Source organism: Thermobia domestica, chromosome 8 (assembly GCF_964235325.1).
Source record: "Thermobia domestica chromosome 8, izTheDome1.hap1.1, whole genome shotgun sequence".
Taxonomy (NCBI): Eukaryota; Metazoa; Arthropoda; class Insecta; order Zygentoma; family Lepismatidae; genus Thermobia; species Thermobia domestica.
Genome location: NC_137461.1, coordinates 15197543 through 15222268, shown reverse-complemented (window position 1 = coordinate 15222268; position 24726 = coordinate 15197543). Strand labels below are relative to the sequence as shown.

The 24726-nt window shown below is 36.8% G+C and overlaps 1 long non-coding RNA gene across 1 annotated transcript; it reads left to right on the top strand.

Annotated features, from left to right (window-relative positions):
• Window positions 1-323: 323 nt before the first annotated feature.
• LOC145691562 (uncharacterized) lies at window positions 324-24501 on the top strand. The gene is made up of 4 exons (XR_014132412.1): window positions 324-647; window positions 9905-9979; window positions 16323-16477; window positions 24254-24501. It is a non-coding gene; the product is annotated as an uncharacterized LOC145691562 (long non-coding RNA).
• The last annotated feature ends 225 nt before the right edge of the window (window positions 24502-24726 follow it).

The following is a 24726-nucleotide window of genomic DNA, read 5'->3' as shown; positions in this document are numbered from 1 at the left end:
TCCAAGACTTCTTGCAAAGAAGGCGATAACTTTAGAATTGATATGTAAACTTAAATGCAAGAGGAAAGTACTTTGAAGAAGAAAACCACGAATAGATGTAAGCCGAGAGTTTGATTTATTATAGTCCGTGAATTAAATGAACAACTTTTGTACCTATGAAATGTATAGTGAAGTAAAAGAAAGGAAATATAATCTTCCGAAAGAGTTTTGAATCATCGGGGGAAATCCCACCATAGATGAGCTATCCATTCCATTTCTAACTAAGAACTATTAACGCAATCTTTGCATTGTTGTCATCTGAAGTAAGTTAGTTAAGATAGGATCCCAGAAGAACCTTGGGAGAATGTTGTTACGACATAAGCAATAACGACCTATTCAATAGAATATAAAAGAAATGATTTACCTTTGATTCTACGTTGAGGAAGAGTTCGGAGAACTAATTTGTTTACACAAAATAATGGTTCTTATTAGATCTTCTTGAAAAAGAGACGTCATAATATATGTGTTAAACTGTTGTCAATTATATTAGAGTGGTTACGTCAAGTGGCTGGCACTGTGAATTAGCTGCGACAAGAAATTCGTGAACAAGGTGTTGTAGATCTGTAAAGTGTGCTTGTTTCTACATATACAGTAAACATAAGTTGGAGGTAAGTCTGTGTTTTTCTTAACATAATTCTGTCGATAAAGGGCAATCACAATTACAAATTCGATTTTAAATCTCTGCGAAATTAAAATACCACTAATTTTACAGTAATTATGCGATATCGTCAAATAGATAAAAGATAATCAAAATTTGGAACAAGAGCGCGCTAGATAATATTATTTTGCATGAGGTTCCGTTATCACGAGTCACCTAGTGACTTTCCATTTATAGCCATTTATAAACGCGAAAATAAATGCCGATTTTTTAAATGACTGGAAATTGAAAACAGATAAGTGAGTCGTGATAAGGGTATCAGATGTAAAATAATATTATCTAGCGAGCTCTTGTTCCACTTTTTGATTATCTTTTTATCTATTTGGAGATAAAAGAAACTGTAAAATTAGCGGTATGTTAATTTCACCGTGATGGGGCCTCTTTCTTAAGAGAGGTCATAATAGAAATATCATCCCCATCTAATTGCAGATAGAAAAATCAAATCCTCATTCGTAGATATAAGGTAACAGTTACATACTTTATTAGTTGAATAATAAATATGATTTGAAAAAAACATATTTTAGAGAACTTTCACAATCTTATTAGCGTTCAACCGAGAAAAAAATATTCGAAGTTGAACATACAACAATAGACAGAACTACTTAAGATGAACAAAATGTTAATGCCTGACCGTAAAGAAACCTCATGCGTACTTTGCGAGAAAATACAGGGAAACGACTTTTGTGAACCTCAAACTTTATGCTAAAGGAAAACAGTGACACTTACTGAGGTAAAACTAATACTGCAGTATATGGCAAGTGAAAAAGTTGAACCCGATTTCAAAATTTATTCTGTGAAATCTAGTAAACATATGTTATTGTGAAACCTGCGCTTCGAAACATCGAAAGGCTAACATTCAAAGTTTAGTTTCCACTCAGTGTTTCCGCTTTCTACCGCTAGGAGTCAGCAGCGAGCAGTTAAGGAAAATGACGCTGACTGGAGAACAGAGGTCTTTCTGTGTACGAGATTATCAGGTAAACAACCCTGTGATTAGTATGCAACTGCATTTCCGTACCAAATAGCGGAGAGACCCATGCATGGAGAAGGTCATTCGTAAGTGATATGAACATTACGGAAATTTAGGTTGCTGGTTTGGTTGCTGGTTTGGAAATTTAGGTTCATTCGACTGGTTTGCTACAAAAGATGTGGCAGGAGAGACATTATCAGTTTGATGTGTCCCGTGTTACGCCAGGTGCTCACATACGGTGTAGAACATTTGTCATCTGTTTGAAAAGAACTTAACAGTTCACCTATCTTAGCACATGTCTCACAATAACATCTGTTTATTAGATTTCACATATGTTAAAAATTCTTGAGTAGGGTCCATTATTTTGACTTGCCCTGTACAGAATCAGGGGTGGACTGGCCATAATTAACTACCGGCCCGATGGCCGCTGCGCCCTCCTCACATCAGTGCCTTTGCGCCCTCCTCGGGAGGGGCTAAGACCCGTCTTAGCCTCGGGAAGGCGCACAGTTTCCTCTCTGAACACATTAAAAAAAAAAAAGCTACATAATTATTTTGTAAATTCGCTAGCCTTTGGCCAGCTACGGCTCCACCCCAGGCCCCGGTATTTGCTCGGCCTGCGGCCTCGCTCTTTCTGTTTTCGGCGTGGGAATGCTATTAATGATATTAGATTTATCCCTAAATATATAGATTTGACTCTAATATCGGTCATTTTGGACGATTTTTACATATCACCCTTACCAATCCCACGCTCCGCCCCAAATCCCAGTATTTGCTCGGCCTGCGGCCTCGCTCTTTCTGATTTTGGCTTTGGGAATGTCATTATAATGATCTTAGGGACCCTGAAATTTATAGATTTAACTCTAATATCGGTCATTTTGGATGATTTTTATATATCAACCCTCCCACCCCCACTGCTCCACCCCCAGAATCCCGTCTTTACTCGGCCTACGGTCTTGCCCTTTCTGTTTTAGTCTTTGGTGGTACCATTAATGATCTCAGCGACTTCGAAATATATTGATTTGACTTTAATCTCGGTCATTTTGGATCATTTTTATATGTCTCTCCCTTCCACTCCCGCCGTTAGAGGCGCTAGTGGCATTTCATAAAAACAAGACTCCGTTCAAGACTTACAGATGAACATTTGGAATCATTGTTCTTGATGAACTCAGAAAGAGACATTCTGACAAAAATAGAAAACAATCTTATTATTGACAAAATGTGTGAAAAAAGCAACGAGATGCGAAGGCTCCTTCAAGCATAAAGCAGTGACTTTACTTTCATTTTCCGGTTTTGTTTTTGAATGTCTTTTTTCGCTAGGTAGGTATATAATTCTAAATTTACTTTTGTTAATTTGTAGTAAATGTTTCAGTGTATACTTTTTATTAACGGTTTTAAAAATAGATGAAAAATAAGTTAATGTTATGATGAACATAGCTTTAAAAGGACAGAAGTATGAAAAATAGCATAAGCCCCAAACTTAACTCAAATCTTCAGTTATAATTAGGCTGTTAACAAATGTAGCCGAAGAATTTAAACAACCGGTGTGATTTTTGTAGTCTCAGTTAAAGTGTGCAGATTTATATAGGCCTAATATACGAGGCGTGTTTTTTAAGTAAGGCCGTTTGAACATAAGTACACAACGAAAGGTCATTTCAAAAAAGTAAATGTATTTTCACAAAGTACATACTTTACTCTATTTTTCGACATAGTTGCCAAGTTTGTTCAAACATTTATCATACCTCTCAACCAATTTCAAAATACCCTCTTCATAAAAACTTGCCGCCTGCTCCGAAAACCAAGAGTTCACTGCCGTTTTCACATCGTCGTCAACATTGTAACGGTTGCCACTGAGGTGTTGTTTGAGGTGGAGGAACAGATGGTAATCGCTCGGCGCAAGATCAGGCCTGTAGGGTAAGTGGTCAAACTTCCCAGCCAAAACTGTCCAACAAATCGCGGGTCTGACCTGCAGTGTGAGGTCTTGCATTGTCATGGAGAAGAACAATGCCCTTTGTCAGCATGCCGCGTCGTATGTTTTGAATCGCTCTGCGTAGCTTTCACAGGGTTTGGCAGTATGCTTCTGCATTGCTAGTGATTCCTCTTTGCATGAAGTCGACCAACAAAACACCATGCCTATCACAAAACACCGACGCCATGATTTTGCGCTGGGACAGAGTCTGTTTGGCCTTCACCTTTACAGGCGAGTGTGTGTGTCTCCATTCCATGCTCTGTTGCTTCGATTCGGGCGTGATATGCGAAACCCATGTTTCGTCTCAGTTGCGATCTGACTCAAGAAGCTGTCAGTCACCTTCTTCGTGATAACGAGTCAACAACTTCATGGCACACTCAAATCTTTGGTTTTTGTTGTTCTCTTTAGGAGTTTCGGGACCCAACGGGAGCACAGTTTCCTAAACTTTAGGTGTTCAGAAACAATTTTGTAAAGCACTGATCTCGACACTTCAGGAAATTCGTTTGAGAGACCTGTTATTGTGAAGCGCCTGTTCTCACGAACCCTCGCTTCAACTGAAGCCACCAAATCGTCTGTAATCGAAGAAGGGCGACCGGAGCGGTCTTCATCATGGACGTTGTTACGGCCATTTTTGAATTCTCGTACCCACTTACGCACTTTGCTTGCACTCATAACAGTATCACCGTACACTTCGCAAATCTGTCGATGAATTTCTGCAGCAGACAAGTAAATAGAGTAAAGTATGTACTTTGTGAAAATACATTTACTTTTTTGAAATGACCTTTCGTTGTGTACTTGCTGACAAAAACCGTATCACTGAGCGAACCTCACACGCAGCGGGCGACTTAATAGTCTTAAACATTGTGAAAGCACAGAACACAACCGTACAGGTCAGCTACAGAGTTGAAACTGAGCACAGTTGTTCCCGAGGCATGCTGGTACACGACGCACACGTTAGTTGCGGTATGCGCGCGAACTGCTAGTGTCTACAACAAAACGGTCCTCACTTAAAAAACACGCCTCGTATTTAGTACTCAAAGTCTCTTTGTTTGTTTATGAAAATATTGAATTTGTATAATTCTATCGTGATTAACTGCAATAGCTACTTAGTCTTTTGTTGTTTTTTGTGTACTAATTTTCCGGGGAAAGCCCCCCGGCACTTCCTTTTATTAGGAGGGGGTATTCCAGACAAGCGAAAGCCTCAGATGAACGGCGCCCTCCCAGAGTATGTGACGCGCCCTTTTTACATAGCCAGTCCACCCCTGTACAGAATACCCTTATACGGTTACTTAGATACAGCCCAAATCTCACTCAAATTATTATTGTGATTCACATGATACACACTGGGGGCACGGTGGCTCAGTGATAGGGCGTTTGTCTCTGGTTCAATTTCCGCCTGCGCCAAGGGGGCTTTGTGCTGGACAAACACTATGTTTGTAGGTTTTCTCGGGGTTCTTCCGTTTCCTCTCACTTTATTCATTAGACCATTTTGATTAATTTTTCATCATCACCGTCTCTTTCACCTATACGACATAATCAAGGGACGTTAAAATTTGAAGATTTCATTTCATTTTACTTTTTGTTTACTTATAATACTGCTCAAAGATAAAGCATATGTGTAGGCCTAGCAGTTGATAAATCTCATCGACCTTAACAAAACGACATGTTTGGGGTCAGGCCTCCAACCAAAGAGGGTTAGGGGGCCTGCCCCCTAAACTTTCCGTGGCCCCTTCAGACATCAATACAAATTTCTATTATTAATACAAAAACACACAATTCAGATATTTGTAAGAGTATGTTCTATGATTCCCCCCCTAACTTATTCATGCCCCTCCCCAAACCTCTGTGACTGGTTTTGGGTCTGTTTGGGGTTAAATTCTCATGCGTAAATCTTAAAGAATTTTTTTTAATGTGCGCTAACAATAAGAAATAATTGTCAGTAAGTATTGGTAATTTTTATTGCGCTGGGAAAAATTTATGTTTCTTCATTTCCTGACAGTTTACACATGTGTTCCTTTACGTTCATATTTCTTGTAATTGTAAGCACCTTCTTCAACTTCTTGTTTTTACTTTTGTGAATTCCATTATATCAATCAAATTCAAGTTAACATAAAAATGGAATCTTTTCTGATTATTAAGTTAACAATACCGAAATAAAATAAAATGCAAGCACAAGTTACGAAATTTAATATGAGGAAGAAGATACCTATTTACCTGAAGAAAGAATTTATTTTTTTTTCCTGGCGAAGTGATTTTAATAAGTGTTCTCAGGCAGAGGCGTACGCAGGGAGTGGGTCCTGGGGGTCCGACCCCCCCGAAATCCCGACTTTTTTGTAAATGTAGTCTACTTTTAGGGGCAATTTTAGAAATTTTCGTATAATTTAGCTCAAATTGTATTTGGACCCTTCCCCCCCCCCGAAACGCTTTAGATCCCTTCCGAAATAAATTCCTGTGTATGTCCCTGTTCTCAGGATATCAACCAGATGAAGGTATTAACATCTGACGTTTCGAATGCAGACATTAAATTCATCTGCAGTGCAATTTCTACATTCGAAATGTCGGATGTTAATATCTTCACCTGTTTGCTAGCCCGAGAATACTTACTGATGTTTTAAAAGACGAATTTAACCTAATCTCGTCTCAAATGCACATTTCTGGTCCATATCTGTGAAATAACTTCAGGGCACATCTCTCCACTTTAAATCATATATGTCATGATATGTGGAATGAAGACAAAAGAGAAAAATAAACAGCAAATAAACCTGAATAAATCACCTTAACATTTCATATTTTATATATATAAAGCAAAGAAGAAATAATACAAAGAAGAAAGAATACTGTAAAATATGACTTTACTTAGATGCTTACTCGTCCCTAAAGAATAGTGAGAATACCTTTGTATTAAAATCGGTACGGTAATTTATAGTGATTTCGAAAATTTACCATCAATATTCAGGTTAGTTTACAAGGGAGATTCAGAAACTAAGTCGATATTTCTGGACTTTCGTCTGTTATAGAGAATTGAGGAATGTATGGTAATTTTACTACATGGAGTTGGCAACTGTGTAAAGTTTCAACACCTGCCACCTACGGTGCTAGTTGCAGGTAAACACAAATGGTGACTCATTTAGAAAACTGGTCTCGCGAAGAAGTCCGCTCAGTTATTTGATTTCTATGGACGAAACATGTAACCGAGGCTGAAATTCACCGGCAGCTGGAAGAGGTTTACGGAGAGACTGTAATGTCTAGTCAGCATGTCGCAGAATGGTGTCAAAAGTTTGCGGCTGGTAGAGAAAACATCACCGACGGGGAGTGTAGTTGTCGACACAGCACGGCATCAGGAGATTTGAACACAACTCACATGAAGCTGATTCAGGAGAACAGGACGATCACGTTAGGCAGAATTGGGAATGAGTAGATTCCGTCTCATATAGCCTCACTGCTAGAAAGGACGTTAAACGACGTTAAACTGAACTCCAGTGACATCCATATGGATGTCATAAAATACTCCGTTGCAAAATACCAGTGACATCCATGTGGATATCATAAAATACTCCGTTGCAAAATACCAGTGACATCCATGTGGATATCATAAAATACTCCGTTGCAAAATACCAGTGACATCCATGTGGATATCATAAAATACTCCGTTGCAAAATACCAGTGACATCCATGTGGATGTCATAATATACTCCATTGCAAAATACCAGTGACATCCATGTGGATATCATAAAATACTCCGTTGCAAAATACCAGTGACATCCATGTAGGTGTCATAAAATACTCCGTTGCAAAATACCAGTGACATCCATGTGAATGTCATAAAAATACTTCGTTGCAAAATACCAGTGGCATCCATGTGGATGTCATAAAATACTCCGTTGCAAAATACCAGTGACATCCATGTGGATATCATAAAATACTCCGTTGCAAAATACCAGTGACATCCATGTGGATATCATAAAATACTCCGTTGCAAAATACCAGTGACATCTATGTAGGTGTCATAAAATACTCCGTTGCAAAATACCAGTGACATCCATGTGAATGTCATAAAAATACTCCGTTGCAAAATACCAGTGACATCCATGTGAATGTCATAAAATACTCCGTTGCAAAATACCAGTGACATCCATGTGAATGTCATAAAATACACCGTTGCAAAATACCAGTGACATCCATGTGGATGACATGAAAACGTATCCTTTATTAAGGGTCGTATTAATCCTGGAGATGATGAAATTTGTTAGTGGTTGCAAGGCAAGACGTAGTTCTACTATTTCTCCTTAGGTGACAGCACCTTACTGACAGAAAAGATGGTTTGTCTCAGCAGGCCTAAGGGAGCATTCAATTGCGACACACATGTTGTTTTGACGATAAACAATTTGCAACCTCGAGATCGTATTTCGTGATCGGAGAAAAGAAAGAAAAAAACTTTGTCTTTGATCTCCAGTTAGTGTTGCCAACCTGTAGAACATATAGACTTTTCAGTAAATCAAAATTTCCCTTTTTTCGTTCAAATGTTCGACAATGCAGATTTTTTTTTTGTTAGTAATGTGAATGTTCTCCTCGCGCAAGTACAATAGCTATGCCCTGTATAACGGTCTAGACAGTCTCTTAACATTAAATGAAAATGTTATTACAGCAAGCATATAGGAAAATCATACCTGGAACGCAAGGGGTTAAGGTGTACCGGATACTTTACTAGTATGGGAACTTTGAGTAGCGTCTACAGTGTAGTTTCAAATCCTCTTTCTAAAAGACTACTGGATTAGCCTTGAAGGAAATGGCAAGATAATAAGAAAAGTCCTGAGCAAAGTATGATGTAGGAATCCTGACTGGGTTAGTTTCCGTCACAGCAGGATTGAATGCAGTCTTCATGTTTATGTATTGATAAACCTTCGTGTGCCTTAAACCACTTTTGTACTTATACACTTAAAGGTGTTTCCTCTCCTTTAACCCTTTTACGATTTTTGGTAACTTTTGTTACCATGGCGTAGTATCATCTTTGACGACTTATTTAGATTCTATAACAGGTATTTATGCCGGTTTCATTTTATTGATCAAGTCAAGAATGGACCAAAGAACACTCCAGATGCATTTTGGAACCGGATGGTCAACTTGGTGGCTCCAAGTGGAGGCGGAGGCGCGTGACTTTTTTTTCTTTTTCTTAAGGCTAATTTAAAAAGAAAATTCACGCCTTCAGTTTTCAAGATATACTGTAAGATTGAAACTTTGCATACGGATTGTGTATACCTTTGAGTATTTCTAATTTTTTTTAGATCCTATGCAAAACCAGCGCCGGGCCCGAGGGGTGTGAGTTTTCCGAGGGGGTGATTTTTTAAAGAAAAATTTCCGGGTTTTCCCGATTTTTCGGTTCAGGTGTATGATACGGACATGTGAGTGGTACCGTTAGAAAGGGCTTATTATACTAAAGAAAAGAGTGTTTGAATCATGACTCTAGTAGACCAAATAGTAAGGGAGCAGTAATTTTATATATATATATATATATATATATATATGAAATGTTTGAGTTTTACGTCCCTTAGGCTAAAGGAGACGGTGATTATGAGAAATGAATGAAATGGTGGAATGAAGAAAGTGGGATATAACATATTTTTTTAAAAAATCAGATCCCTACGTGAACCCAGGTCCGTGACTGAAGGACAAAGTGTTTTGGCGGAATTTTAAAAACTAATTCCCGGCTTTTCACAAATTTTCCGGTTCATGTGTATGTTATGGACATGCCGTTAGAAAGGGCTCGTTATACTAAAGAAAATGGTGTTGGATCCATGACTCTAGGTCAAATAGTAATGATACAGTACATTTTTTAAGTATTCATATATACGAAAAAATGGGTCATCTTGAGACTTTCAAAAAATTTTCCCGACCTTAGTTTTCAAGATACAAGATTACAATTTTGCACACGTATTATGTACGTAGCAACGTATTCTTAAAAAAAAAAAAAAAAAAACTCGGATCCCTACATAAACCCAGGCCCGGGCCTGAGAGGCGCAAAAATTTCGTAAAAAAAATTTTTTTCGAAAAATTTCACGGTTTTATCCGATTTTCCGTTTCTGATGTATAGTACGGAAAAGTGAGTGGTACCGTTGGAAAGTATGCTCTATCATGATAAAACAAAAAATCGAGATATGAATCATTATCTTACGCTAAATAGTAAGGAAGGAGTAGTTGTTTGAATGAAAGTTTAAAATTTACCTCAAAAAGTGGAAATCCTAAAAGGGTTAATAACCTCAAATGTCTTCTTTTTCAGGTGAAAAGATGAGGAAGTCATGCGTGTTGCTGATTAGTTTCATTTTGTGCCAGACAATCTTTTTCACAATGGCAGGTAAGTTTCTTGATTTATATTACCAAGGGACTACCTCTGCAATGAATAGGGGAAAAAATAAGAAAGAAATTGACACAATTCAGAAAAGAAGGGAGAAAAGAACTTTAATCTATTTAATACACCATTATCTTTAACATCAGTGATGGAATGGATCATTAGGTTACTTCAATCACTTGAATCATGTTTTTGCCCGGGCTATTAGATTATGAGTCTTACGTCTCAGATCTGTTTTGACCCACCGGAACAACTGAAATCATATCAGCTCTGTAGCATTACTGGCAAATTTTTATAGTACATTAATGAGTGCTAATGTTATTTCTTAATCACAATATGCTTAATCTGGTAGTTAGTAGTTCATCATGTTGCCCAACTGGTCACATTAAAATGCGAACATACAGCTAAAGCTTTTGGGAAGGGCTATTTTAAGGGACGAAAACGAAAGGAAAAAATAAACTATTTTCAAACTGAATTTTTATTAAGAGTATATTCCAATACGTACAATGACTTATTTAACAAATTACAAGCAAACGAGACTTGCAAACTGCACCCCACATATCCTCTTCGTCCAGGTGTCAGTTTTACAACTATACTAGTTGTATATACCAGAAATGACCTTAACATACTGATTTGGCTGTGTGTTTATATGGCACGCCCACGCCTATTTGTCTTTCTTTACAGATTAAATAAAAATGGTCGCCCTAAAAGTCATTCAAACCTATGAATAAGTATAAAATGACTTATTTGACAAATTAAATGCCAACATAGACCCGTCCTCTCCGCCCACACCTTATGTTTATACATACAGCATGCGGCAAAACAAACAGTACTGAAATTCACGTACGGGTGGCGCTCAGATGCTATGTGGTATGAACTCTGAGTGCCACATGTGTGCTCAGTTGTGTGTGGACTATAGTACTCGCGCCGAGTCGTGAAGCTTGACCTAGGTCTACCGATTTCACCACCCAATAGAACACGAGGGTGTGTTCCGGTCGTCCACCCCCACCCATCAAATTTTGTCAGTGTCTTCTCTCGCGCTACACGGAAAACATCTCCCGAAAGTACAGTGTTGTCGGATTCGCGTCAAGTTCCGTTTTGTAAATTCTTATTTTGTTGCGTTATAATTTCGTTGTTACTATTTGTACTATTGTTACGATTTTAGAATAGTTGTTACAGTAGTTACTGCTGTGCAGTGTTATTATTGGTAATTTTTAAATGCTTTTTTATATACTCATTTACTATATCTCCAAAGTTTGGCAACATTGTTGGTGAGTTTCAGGTATTTGACGTTTCTCCAAGTGTGCGCTCGGGAAGCGGCTCTACGAATTGTACCGAAGTTTTCCGATGTATCGGAGCTCAAGCAAAATATTTCTATGATTGGTTTAGAGCCCAAGTTTCACGACTCGGTGCGAGTACTATAGCGTAGTGTGCAGTTGGTGCGAAGATAATGTTACTCACAACAAAGGAAGAGGTGCTTATTGTCGAGCAATACTTCTGCTCATACGGTGTGGGGTAGGGTCTCACAGCAGAATTTTAGTGTGGACGTCTACTGTATTGCTCTGGAGTGTTAGCTATGGCCAGTGGCGTATTTAGGGGGAAGATTCCGGGCTTAAGATCCCCCGAAATCTTACTTATTATAGTAAAATATATGAAATATCTTGCAGAATTTTCACATTTTCAGCAAAGCCCCCCCCGATAGTTAGCAAAGCCCCCCCGAAACAAAATCGTAAATACGCCACTGGCTATGGCATATGAAAATGAAGATTTCATCATAACATACGGTTCAGTGATAGAAAACCATGTGTACTTTGATCGCCACATCAATAGACAGTTGGTTATTGACCCTGTCTTGCATGATTTGTGCGGCTTTTACTGCACGAAAAATCTGTCGTTATAACAACAATGGACGCAGCAAGACGGAGCTATTGCCTACACTGCAAGTGAGTCACTTACTCTTCTGCTCACATGAGTTTGGACATCGCTCGATTTGCTGTGGATCGGATTTTCCATATCCTTTCCACTCCCCTCACCTCATGACTCCAGATGCCTACATACGGTGTATGCTGAAGGAAGCAAATTTCCGAACAGGTAACTTCCTACCACTATACCGGAGTTAAGAGAAAAGATTCGGACATTTGCTTTGTCATTCCAGCAAACCGTGTTCACTAACATGTTCATCGATCTATAGGACCGCTATGAAGAATATGTGCGACATAATGTCCAACATTTTGAACACGGATGAACACATTGATGTTCAGGAATGATTCCTTGTAAATTTACAATATGTGTTGAGTAACATTTCGTTGACATCCATTTGACAACCTTTCTTATGTTTCGTTATGTTGTACAATAAATAAATAAATAAATGTCAACGATGTGATTTCAGTACTGTTTGTTTTGCCGCATACTGTATATCACACTTACCCTGAACGAAATTATAGACTGTGTGCTTACCACAGCTGTCTGTAAAGGGCATGGTATATACAGTAGCATATACTTTTACAAGGAATTACACCTAGGTTCCTATGCCAAAGGCAAGAACTTAAATATATCGTATGTCAGCAGCTTATAAAATGTAAATTCCGAAGTTCTGATGTATGTTCACTGGGATGGAAAGAAAAGGATTGATTTATTTTAAAAGGGAAAAGAAGCATAGATGTTTATGGTCTCGCCTTATTCCGTATCGTTTTACGTCAACGCAACGCAAAATTTGCTATTTTAGTTGACGATACTTTAATTGGTATAGTAGTTTTATTGCTTATTGTATTTCTTTGTGTTGCGTTGCGATATACAAATTTAGCGACGATCGATACAGAATGAAATGCAAGAAAGTATTTAGGAAATTGTATTAAATGGACTCAAGTTGTGTTCAAAATCCCATTTGTACAGTGCAGAAGACTCCCCATCAGTACAGACAGTAGAACCAAGTAACAAATAGTTTGCCGACCAACTGTCAACGTTAGACTTACGTTAAAATTGCTCATTTTGCCGATCAATTGCCAACAGTTCGATTGTCAATGTAATCTTTACGAATTAAATAAGGGATTATGATTGGAAATGCGAGGTCCAAACTGTCGGGTAAGTGCAGGTCAATTCTTGTCTGGGTCAATATATACTTTAAATAACTCCAAACCAAATCATTTTTCGATTTAATTTCTCGTTATTACCAATTCCTTACCTTCGCCAACATACGAAATGATTTTTTTTTTTAATTAACGTCCCGTGATTTTGCACCAAAGCTAAGAGAGACGATAATGAAAAAATGAATGAAATGGTGCAATGAAGAAAATGAGAGAAAAAGAGAGAACCCTAGGAAACCCACGCACACGGTATTTGTTCTTCACCAAGTCCATTTAGCGCGAGCTCGCTTTGAACCAGGAATCCCACGGTCTAGAGATGATCGCTATACCGCTTTGTCACCGCAGCCCCTACTAAAGGTGCAGTACGAAATTACGTCACGAAATAAACACCAACATTTTAAAGTTTATTTAGCACCATTTTCCAGATATTACCTGGTTCAAGGTCTATTTTTATATATTCTGTACTGTCATTAACCCTACAATTGGCAAACATTAATAAATACCCGTGAAAATGTTTTGCTTTGTGTTTATGGACGAAACACAACTTCGTAGCCACAATTTTGCAAATTTTAAATTACGATATTTCAGTATTTTGGTTACAAAATACAGGATATTTATTTTCAACTAACAATAACGTAAAATAACTAATCATGTGCAGCTAGTAAGCAACATTGCCGTAAAATGACCAATTATAATTAGGAATATTTCTTAGGAGGAGTGATTAGAAGCCATTTCAGAGAAATGTCTTCCGACGAACCAAGAAATGACAAAGGAAGCAACTTCATTGCCCTCTGTTGATAAAAATTACAACTATCTAAAGCAAATGGTCCACAAATCACGTGTATTGGATGAAAGTAATGTCAGTTAACCAGAGAAAGCCCAGGGGGTGCCTCAGAGGCACCCTGGTCCACTTTTAATGCAATTATTCTTAATAAATGTTTCGTCGCGTATCTTCCGCTCTAGAATTCTCCTATCTCTGTGGAATATGCCCCCTGATTGCGTTTCCTAAGCATTTTTTTTACTTTACCTTAGAAAAAAATAGCGTTATTTTTTATACTAACGTAAAGGCCCAAGGGCTGCCTCTGAGGCTCCTATTGAAGTATGTACTTTTCTAATTATTTGATACTGTTCATTGTTTATTACCATTGACAAATGATTTCATAGCAAAGTAGTGACTAGTCTTTCCTATTAATGACGGAAAATATAAATGGTCGCGGTGAGTTCAGGTAGCTTGTATATGCAGGCATTACCCTGGGCCTTTTAAGGGTAAACTTAGCGTGGGCTTTCTCGGGTTAAACAATCAATGCAGTTATCACCCATTTGTATAACGAAATAAATATAAAGATACCACATTGACTTGATCCCTAGCCTTCCGTTGCAAGCGCTGCTATCAGCTGAAGGAATTCCACTCGCTTTCTCTAGCTTAGCAACAGCTGAACCCTTATTGGCTCAACGCGTGGGTGTGTGAGGGTGTGAGCTTTAGTTCGCATTTTTGCCACGGCTCAAGACATTTTGGCAGCACAATAGTGATATTGCTTGTAAGCAAATAGGACTAAATAAAGGTTTCAATAATCCTCTAAAATTCAAGTTGAAGGAAGCGTAATGAATATCCAAAAATGATTACAACCGGTGGCGGCGATTGGACATTAAAAGTAAGGAGGAAAGACATGATCTGAATATTTGTATATCAATCTTAGTTTTCCTGGTTACTTCTAACACTTTGCGTGACCAAAGGTTGTATAACTAATAGGATACTATCTTTTTTCAGTTAAAATACCGTATATCGTATTTCATATTTTATTAGGTAAATTGACAAGAGCTACGCATGCAACGCATCTAGTCCTTTGTACTCGTCCGTAAACAACGAAAGTGTAAGAAAAGATTTGATTCCTTGCTCATGAAATTCTGTCTGGAAAATTGTGAGATTAGATTATTTAATAAATTTGCAAATAAATAGAACTGATAATATTCCTCATACATAGTAATGAATAATGAGGCTTGTTTTGAGAAGGTTATATTGAAACTGGTAATTAATAAACAACTTATATTTTTAATTACACGCATGCTATTGTAGACCTATGTATGTTATCACTCTTAGAAAGACAGTAAATACTATAAGCATATGCTATGACATTTAAAGAAATACTTACTTTTACAGCTTCCCGAAACATGTTCGTTGCAATTAGGTACAGTTTTCACTTTCTTGGAACACATCAAAACTCAACAATACTTAGAATCACTCCACACTCCAGTTATACAAAATAATCTTAAAACCTAGAATTACGTTGAATTCACCGAATTTAATTGTAGGCCTATATACTATACTCTTACCAGGCCCGTATTCACAGGGGGGCTAGGGTGGGCCGGGCCCCCCAATTTTTTACTGTCCCCCCTAAATTTTTCACGGTAGGCTTGCAAATGAACTATAATATGGTGATGAACTATACTATGATTGGATCGCCCCCCCTAACTTCTACCGGACCCCCCTACATTTTTAGGCTGGCTACCGGCCTGACTCTTACACGCCTAAACACACCAGTTTGCTCGTATATTACACTGCAAAACAATGGACAATGTAGAAGTTTCTTATTACTCACTTTCTAATTAATATTCTTTAGTGAGCTAAAAGATTAGCATAAGTGCCTTTAGCATGGGAGACCCGGGTTCAATTCCCGGTGTGAGCTCATGTTGTTCGGATTCCACGTTAATCAATAGGTCCACGTCTCATATAGCCTCGCTGCTGAACGGGATGTTAAAAAAATATCAAATCAAAATATTCCTTGCTATTAAAAAAAAAAAAGATATTTTAAAAACTGTCGATTTTTGTGCAATTGAAGAATAACTTGTGAAAGACTACATTTTGCGAAATGAATCTCAATTAGTTTCAAAGCGGCTGACTTAACATATCTAGCCCTTGTAAGAAGAAACAAAAGTACACTTCAATTGTTACCTTCCAATAGGTTAATTTTTGGGCCATTTTTGGTGGCAATTAAAACGCAATTTCTGTAGCTTTCTAAACTCCAGGGGAAGACAACCAATAGCCTACGTACTCACGTAACGGCAAGTGTTATATGGCATCAGTTTTTCCTATGAACCACTAATACATACAAAAACTTTACAATTCCAAATGAAACTATATACATTAATGAGTTATTTCAAAAAAGTGGGGGCAACTGCCCCCTCCTATTCGCCGCCCATGATTACAACAGTGCTGTGTTAAGAAATAATGTTACTTGAAACCTTAGTTTAATTTCTTTTATTTTCAGACAGTCTTGATCGATGCCCGACGTTAGTGTGTCTGACTGCCAGTTACCATCCATGCGAGAAAAATAAACACTGTCGAATCGGGGAGAAATGTTGTAGGAATTGCCGAGGATCCACTTCGTGTGTCACCAGAGGATGGATGGGCTGATGAAAGCAGGTACAAGTACAGATTTATTTAAAAAGAAAAAAGAAAAAGAAAGAAAGAAAGAGGGAAGATATTCGAAGGCAAATATCAGTTGAAATTTAGGATATAGAGAAACTATTGTTCAGTAGAACAGGGGTCCGGACACCCCCCCCCCCTTAGAGACCAGAAATGAAAAAAATAAGGAAGGATGAAACAAAATGAAATGAGAAAAGGAAGGATCAGCGTTAAAAATAAACTACAGGAAGCTTTTGGTTACTGTTTAGTATGAGGAAATTTGCATTACTTGCAATACATAGTTGCGAGATGAGCGATATATCCTGGAAGAGTCAGGGAATTTGAAATTTCTAGAAAAGTTGCGGAATTCTCAGAATTTCTGCTACTAGTCAGGAAGATTTCAAGCTTCCGAAACCATAGTGCCGTTGTGTAACAGCGTGGACATTTTTTATCATAATTTTTCGTCATCGCAACATTGCAATATCAAACATGTTATTTCAAAAGCAATTTTCAACTGCTCCTTTAACCTGTCATTTGAAACAGATAGTAGTTGACGGAATAATAAAAACAAAAATATATGTGGAAAGAAAGTTCTGTTAACATTTGATTCAACAGAAAAAGGAACGCAGATATTGTAAAAATATTTTACAAGACATTATTGAGTATGTACTTTTTTGCAATAGTTGAGGTAATAATAAAAGGAAAATTATTATATTTGAATAAACAGAGAAAGGATGTAAATATTGTAAAATCTTTTTTAATAAGTTTTTTTTTTTATTTTACAAGAGACTTCATAGTTTATTAAAATACTTACCAACATATCCTCACAAATCAAAAAATGTTGATAGTAAAGTAGTTTAGATTAATCGAGCTCCTGGGCCTTCAGAATTTCATGTCACGCCCCCCCCCCTCCCCCTGGTTACGAAATCGTGGCTAAACGAACCAATATATGTTCCAGTAAAATAGTTTAGAATGATCGAGTCCCTGGTGTGATGACCACAGTATTTCATGTCACGGACCCCCCCTTCACGAAATCCTGGCTACGTGCCTGAGTAGAAGTTGTTTAAGTCAAAGTAATAAAAGAAATAAAATGTCTGGTAAAGAGAGTAATGAAGATCACACCGCTCACCACTTGAAGTTCAAATTTCATCCGGTAGATGTCAACCGCAATAGGAAGTTTGTAGCCATCTAACGGCATAATGTGTCACTTTCTACAATTGTTTACCTTTGTTTCAGTTGCATAAAATAGGACTAGCCTTTGGCTAGCTGGGGGCGTTTGTTTGGTCTAAGGCCTCGCATCTCTTATGTATCAGCCTTTGCACCAACAGTGAATTTCGTGCAATTGATCTTAATATTTCTTGAATTTGGCCAGCTGGGTGTTTTACCCCCCCAAACTTCTATGTTTGCTTGGCGTACGGCCTCGTACCTCTCAAACCCACAATTCTACCTACTTTCAAGTTTCTTTTCCTATTTCAACTAACTAAAAGATAAAATTTTGTCTCCCAAGAAAACGCTCATTTAAATGGAATAACATAAGAATTTCTTCATCTCCCTTTAGAACCCTTAAAAATTAAAAATATTCGCTTTTGGTAATTTTCCTCTGGGTTAGTCCCGGAAGGCTACAATCATACCAAATTTCATCATTCTAATCCTACCGGAAGTACCTAAACATTTTGGGACGTAGAAAATGTCCCATATAAATAACATGGGAAAATTTTTTCACTTCCCCATAAAACCAATCGGAAGTTGGTAACCTTTATTATTGGTGATTTAGTTAGGCAATGCTAACAAAATCCTACAAGCATACTGATTTTCAAGCTTTTATTCCAATTCCAAGTACCTAAAACATGAGATTAAGTTTCAAACGAAGGTTCATTTAAATAACATAGGTAATTTCTTTATACCACCTTTAGACCCCTTAAAAATTAAAAATATTCACTTTTGGCAATGTTGCTGTAGTCCCGAAAAGCTAAAATCATGTTAAACTTGATCTTTCCGTGTCAACCGGAAGTACCCGTTATTTTATGTCAGTGAGTTCATATAGTTTTATATATCTACAGTTAGGATTAGGATTTGATATGGATAGCTATCACTAAACTCACCGTCACCGGTGAAGAACATAACGGATTGAGTCCATTAACAAACTCGGGAGAGGTAACTGCTCTAGCTGTATAGGGCCTATTGTAAAATAAGATAAGTTCGTTGGCAAACACATTCTGCACATTAAAAATTTGAAACAAATCTGCAAAAGTGTAGCTCATACAGGATGTCTCAAAAGTCCCCTGACATAGGGTAACTCTGTTATTATCGAAGATACAACAAAATGTAAGAAGGGAAAACAGTCTCCAAATATAATGTTTTCAATCTAAAGTGAAGGAATTTTTTAAATCGTCCGAGCCGTTTGGGCTGTACACTTTTTATGCGCCCAATGTTAAACGAAAACACAACGTTGCCATTTACACGTACCCACAACATAAGTGAATGAAGTTACAGTTTTTTACCTAACATTTCGATAGCCAGCCCCCATTTCAAACAATTACTTCATTCACTTATCTTGTGGGTCCCGGTAAATGGCAACGTTGCATTTTCATTTAACGTTGGGCGTATAAAGAGTGCATAGCCCAAACGGCTCGTTCGATTTAAAAAATTCCTTCCTTCCTTTCAATCCTTTAGATTGAAAACATTATATTTATATACGATTTCCCCTCTACATTTTGTTGCAACTCTGGTAACAGCAGAGTTACCCTATGTCAGGGGACTTCTGAGACACCCTGTATATGCGCTATAAAATGAGATATTACCAAAAAGTAAAGATTGAAACAAAGGCTAAAAGAATGGAAAAGAAAATAGAAAATATATAACAGGAAAATATATCCAAGGTTACAATAATAATAGGGAACAAAAGAAAGCTCTAAACAGAAAGTTTAAAAGAGGAATTGATGGGTGAAAAGTATTGCCTTTCGAAATTCGAAAGTTTACACCGGATACCTTGAAATAAGTTGAATATAAGAAACTAGCTATAGTTTATCAATGCCTTTGTTACAGTGGGTAAAATGACGATATTGCAAGTTTGAAGTTAATATCTAAATAACTAACTAACTTTAAGGCTTATGGAACCCGGAGGTTCAATGCCGCGTTCTCAAAAGCTCTCCACTGACTTCTATCCTTAGCTAACTGGATCCAGTTTTTACTTTGGATTCCTATTTCTGTGAGATCCATCTTAATATTGTCCTCCCATTTGCGCCTAGGTCTTCCTAATGGTAGTTTTCCGATTGGTGTTCCAGTCAAGACTTTGAAAGCGTTTCTACTTTCTTCCATCCTAGCTACATGATCTGCCCACCTATTCGCATTTGTTCCCACCGTTCCTCAATTCGCTGTTGCATTTGTTCCAATCGTTGGTTCAAGTGATTGTTTTGTTGTTGCATTTGTTCCCACCGTTCATCACCTCGTTGTTGCATTTGTTCCAATCGTTGGTTTATGTGATTATTTTGTTTCATCTGTTGAAAGATTACTTCCAAAGTAACGTTCGGTTGGGTTGTTTCTTGTGGCATACTATTAATCACATTTTCAGAAGTATTCGATCCTTCTTCCGTATCTGTATTTGCAATAGAATCATTTCTCGGGACACTCATTTTTACGCTCCTGTATATTTTTGTTCCACTACGAAGCTTCCATCTGCGCCTAGGTCTTCCTAATGGTGAAATTTACCTCTCTCTCAATGGTGATAAGGATTTACTATTCTTCTAATCTAAATCACAGTTTCCTGACGTTTCGACACTAATTAATTTAACAACACACCAGGTTCGTAAATTGGTAAAACTTGACCGACTCTAAATTACCTTGTTAAATCTTTTATTATCTGTTGGAGCTTCGCAAAACATTAACTCACATACAACGTGACAGCGAGTCCATGATATTACATTTCACTATATCTTGTTGTTGCTATGACAACGACCTTCAGTTCGTCGTTCTTAGTTACGTAAGAACATTCAATTATATATACACGAGTATGTATATATATATATATATATATATATATATATATATATATATATATATATATATATATATATATATATATATATATATATTAATCTTATATTATTTTCTTCTTTTTCTTCCTCTATAAAATAAACTGGCTTGTACCTATTTATAAACCAACTATTGCTCGAAGAGAATACAAGTATACAAAGTATACAAGTATAAGTATACAACATACCGTTGTACAACAAACATTTACGTTTTTTTTAAAAAAAAATCTAGTTGTTTTTATATTTATGTAAGAATGCGTGTCCCATTGACATTATACGAAGTTAAAGCTGATAAAGACGTATTTACGCCCAACAATGGCGCAGGAGAGAATTAATTAGTCATAGTAGCTATTGAAAATGGTGAAGCTAGAAAGTTAAATTTCAAGGAGATATTGTCCACATTTTTTCACAGAATATTCAGGAGAATGTCATTTAGTGTTTGAATAAAGTATTTACAGTGACTCAAAAAAGTATACATACACCCAAAAATTTTGTCGTGAGTTATATGTGAGAGCAGAAAATTAAAATTGTTATTGAAACAAAGAGACGGAATAGCACTAACAGTTGCATGAGTTAAGAATCCACCAAGACTACGAAGACTGTAGTGAATCATGTTATTATGACACTCAAAAAAAGTATTCATACAGCAGGACTGTCAGCCTGTTCGGTGCCTTAAGGTTGGTTTAAAGAGACAAGTTTTACCGATAGATGACACTACAGTCTTCGTATCTCTCCCATGTATTCTTTATCTTTTACGAAAATTCACGATTTCTCTTACAAATTTCAACCTACAGACTTGAAATTTTTAGAAAATGAACTTCATAATCTTTCGAAGGCAATAATCCGTGCCGATTTTTTATTTAGAATTTTCTCCATTGTTGAAATGACTTGATTGTTGAAATGATATCCAAACCTTTAACAATGGAACTGTTTCAACAATTAAGAAAATTCTAAATAAAAAATCGGCACGTATTGTTCCCTTAAATAGGTTATGAAGTTCCTTCTCTAAAAAGTGGAAGTCTCTAGGTTAAAATTTATAAAAGAAATTGTAAATTTTCGTGAAAAGTAAAAAATACATGGGAAAGATAGAGGACTGTAGTGACATCTATTGGCAAAACTTATCCCTTTACATTAACCTTAAACACTTGTATTGTTCAAATCGAGTAATCGTACTGGACCTACAAGGGCTCATTGCATGCCTGTTAGTCTGCTCTTCTTGTGAGTGTTAATAGTCAACATGGGGCGCAAGAAAAGTGAACTTTCCTGAACGCAACGTGATGAGGTTGTTTCTCTTTATAAAGAAGGTAGGAGTTATCGTGAAATTGCCAAAACTCTCTCAACTAGTTTTGGTACTGTTAGTTCCATCATAAAGAAACTGCAACAACAAACAGAAAATAGACGAAGATCAGGACCCAAAAGTGCTTACACGTCACGACCAATGGAAATTGGTCAAATTAGCACGAAAAGCACCCTTCAAAAGTACTGTGTCTTCGGCTGAAGAAATCGCGTCAACATCTACTTGCTCTGTGAATCCTCAAACTATACGAAATGTGCTACACAGGGCCAATTTTCATGCTAGGACAAAAAAAAAAAAGTCCCAGAAGTAAACTGGCAAAAGCGCCTAAAATTTACCAACGAATACCATGCTAAACCTAACGAATTTTGGGATATTGTTGTATTTTCCGATGAATCGAAGTTTAATATATTCGGATCAGATATCAGAAGATGGGTATGGCAAAAGCCAAACCGTGAATTGCAATCGCAACATATTATCCCTTACAGTAAAACACGGAATGGAAGTATGATGGTTTGGGGATGCATGGTGCCTTTTAGAGGGGAAACTTTGTTTTTATTGAAGGGGTCATGAATGCTAATAAGTATATTAGTGTGTTGCGCCATAACTTATCAAACAGTGTACAGAAGTGTTTGTTGACAAAGTCTTTGTTTTCAAACAGGACAATGACCCTAAGCACATCGCTTTGAAAACTAGGGAGTGGTTACTGTATAACTCTCCATGACGGCTTCTCCTCCTCCACAAAGCCCAAATGTCAATCCTATTGAGCACTTGTGAGATTTTCTGGTCAAAACAGTACAGAAACGCCGTCCTTCGAACAAGGAAGCACTATAGAGAATAGTTTTGGACGAGTGGTCTAAGATTTCCCCAAAAATGACCAAAACGCTCGTTCGTTCAATGGCAAGGCGTCTCAAGGCAATAATTTGTTTTAAAGGTATGCACACAAGGTATTAAAAACTTTATTTTCTAATACAGATTGTTAGAATTCGTCGAGATTTGTAGTTCGTGATGCTATACGAATACTTTTTTTTTTTTGAGTTCAGAATGAAGATTTATTTACTTCTGTCACCTAAATATTTCTTGTTTTATTATTTTTTGTACAAACAAACATAGTAAATTATGTACATTTTCAGATGATTGTAACATTGTTTTTATTTAACCTCTAGATATAATCCTACGTCAAAAACTTTGTGTGTATGAATATTTTTTGAAGTCACTGTATATCTCATTATGTAGTTAATTTTGTTCACTTCTGTTTTAATTTATTAGTATTTTTATGATATCATTATCTGATCTTTGCACTACATGTTTCGGAACAACGTATCGTTAACATCGCCTTGCAGAACAAACATTAACAAACCCGACATTTTAATTTTGATTATAATTATAGGATTGAATTAAAGCAAATACAAATAATTACAGACGTTACCTCTAAAAGTTACTTTAGTATTCTAACGCTATGATAAAATTTACTGAAAAATGTATATGTTAATAGCAAGGAAAGAAAAGTTTATTTATTTATTTATTTTATTTTATTTTATTTTTTTTTAGCAAAAGACAGAAAATAACAGTTTTTGTTATCATTTACACATTGGGTTTTAATATTTATATGTTGATGTGTATCAAGTTCAAAATAGATAAGAATAGCACTCAATTTCAATACTGAGCTCCTTTGTGGCTAAGCAGTTTGCATACGCGCCTTTGGCGTGAGAGACCCGGGTTCGGTTCCCGGCGGGAGCTGATGTGGTTCGGATTCCACGTTAATCAGTAGGTCCACGTCTCATATTGCCTCGCTGGTGAAAGGCTCGATTCAACTCGATTTCAATACTTCAAAACCATGTTTTCATTAACTCTTATGTTTTAACTACAAAAATCATTCACTTTAAAACATCGACTTTACCTAGGAGTATAGAATAAACTCTGGTTTTCATAATACTCTGAATGGGGGGGGGGGCAGAGTTGGGAATTCTCGCCCCGGGCGCTTACAACTCATGCGACGGCACTGTTGACGATGCTTTTGATGCCACCAAACACACACCATATCTACTTTCAAAAGGCCCAAGATAAACTGGCGGATAGAGAATATTGAGAGCGCTTACATAGAACCAACAAAAGGCCAACAAAGAAACTGCTCTTCAACAATGTTGGTAGCTTCTAAAACTGAACGCTTCAGTAACGATATTGTCGACATTGTATATTCGCATCAGTTACCTAATATATATATATATATCATTAATAGATTGATTGATTAAAGTTTATTGCGGACGTCAGTACCGAGGCTATTTGTTCCCGTCACGCCCAATATATATCACTCACAACTTATAACATTACTTTTATTAAACATTATTTTGACGAAAAAAGGAAGACAGTTTTACATGAGCACTTTTTGCACTAACTTATAATGTACGTACTATTTGCTTAAAAATTAATATATGTTCAGTGTGTATTTACTTGTTTCTTTATTTTCAGATTTTCGGGACTACATTACTACTTGTACCGTATGAACATGAAATACTGCGTGATTATTGCTGGAGTTTATTAACTATATTGGAATTGCGAAGAGGATTGATTACTTATTAATACCCGCTGCTTGGGGCTAATACTGTAAATTTTATTTTAAAAACTATTAAATATCACTGTTCCATACGTTACTATTTATTGTAATTGTAAATTTCTACACTCTTCGGCCAAATGCATGTATAATAAAAACAATTAAGTGAAACGTGTAATTAGTGTTTGCTTTGAATAATGGTACACTTCAGTAATACAAACCTACTTAATCCAAAATGGAGGATAATCAGAACTAAATCTCGGTAACCCTACAAAGGCAAATGGTGAAAATGGTTGGAAATTGGTAATTGCATAAGTATACTTGAAAAATGCTTTGGTATATTACCGTATATTAAACGTATATTAACCAACCAACAATTTTTCACCATTTG